Source organism: Solanum dulcamara, chromosome 3, assembly GCF_947179165.1.
Source record: "Solanum dulcamara chromosome 3, daSolDulc1.2, whole genome shotgun sequence".
NCBI classification, from domain to species: domain Eukaryota; kingdom Viridiplantae; phylum Streptophyta; class Magnoliopsida; order Solanales; family Solanaceae; genus Solanum; species Solanum dulcamara.
Window position 1 is genome coordinate 58398334 of NC_077239.1, and position 1549 is coordinate 58399882.

At 41.6% G+C, this 1549-nt stretch overlaps 1 pseudogene; it reads right to left on the reverse strand.

The window, feature by feature from the left end:
* Window positions 1-751: 751 nt before the first annotated feature.
* On the reverse strand, window positions 752-871 carry LOC129883858 (5S ribosomal RNA; annotated as a pseudogene).
* Window positions 872-1549: the final 678 nt, after the last annotated feature.

Below are 1549 nucleotides of genomic sequence, written 5' to 3' on the forward strand. Positions count from 1 at the left end.
AATGGAAAAGGTAGGAGGAGGCAATTGATATAGCAATAAATGTGAGATAGACGTCTAAACTTTGATAAGATATCTTGCTAAACCAAGTTGGAAAGCTTCGGAACTTACCAATAATTGGATGGAAGCCGGAATGCTACATAAGGTAGCGTTAAGAAGTTTGTGACGAGACCCTGAACAACATAACACTAGAAGGTGGTTGCGGATAAAAACACAAAAAAATGTAACCATGAAAGGATATCGGATAACTCAAGAGACACAACGAGGGATAATGACAACATGCTAGACCAAAAAGCCAAAATGTTGGCTATAGAGTTGGTCGCAAATGATGTTGCGATAAATGTATAACCAAGGACAAAGGAATAGAAAGCCTCCTGTGGTAAAAAAATGAGAAGAACACAAAATGAATAAAGGATAGGAGAGCTCATATGTCAAATTCCTTTAAAGCTATGCCAGCTAATAATAGCCAAAACTTAAAATGGCTCCAAAGGTTACTATATAAAAGAACTTTAGCGCTACTCAGTAGCCCACCCTAATGAATGGGTGCGTACAGAAAGGGGGGGAATACAATAGGGGAAGTTAAACCAAACTGACCAAAAAGGGACATGGTCATAGCGGAACTAAAGGTCTACACCGATACTGGTTGCAAGATAACAGAGAAAGGGACAAGGCAAAACATAAAGACTCGCGAGACAACGCTGAGGTAAATCTTAGGTTAAATTGAGTGGCCGCACGTCATGGAAAGGATTACAGTGAAACGCGACACGAAGACTTCCAAGGGAGGTCACCCATCCCAATATTACTCCCGCCCCAGCACGCTTAACTTCAAAATTCTGATGGAACGTAATGCGTTAGTGCTGGTATGATCACGCGAGATGGATGAATCTGAACTAGGGACGTAGAAACAATATGGGATTACGTACCTGGAGTATTATAAGATACGTTAAAGTAATTCTAACAAGGACTTAAGCAAAACAAGGAGGATTAGCTACTTGCTAACTGATGACACATTCGAATGCCACAGTTCGTCAACATAGTACCTGTTAATAAGAGAAAAACCACCGAAGGGTTATATGGACCAGTAGGCGAGGGAATTTCGACACCACTGAGCAACCAACTCTGAGGGCAAGAAAAAGCAAAACAGTTGATGTAACTTACGGATGACAGGAAGTAATACCCAAGGTTAAAAATTCCACAAATATTACCTGTGAATTAATGGTGTTGACCCTTGCTCCTTCGATCACAGGTTACCTACTCCGCCGAGGAGGTATAAAGTTGTAAGGTAAAAGAGTGGTAGGACCTTACGGAGTCTCCACAGCTATTGTCCTAGGCAAGGGAGCCCAAGTTGTGATTAACTATTGAGAGATGCAGAGATGGGTTAAGTCAAACTATCGAGATGGATCTGATACTATGGGTGAAGTGAGACATGGCCACGAGTGGACCAAATATCTTCCCCGACATCGAATATAGGATAAGGGAGAAGAAAGACCCAAAAGAATAAAGTGCCAGTTAAAGTTCTGAAGGGAGTCGAGAAAGACTATACGAGGCTAAC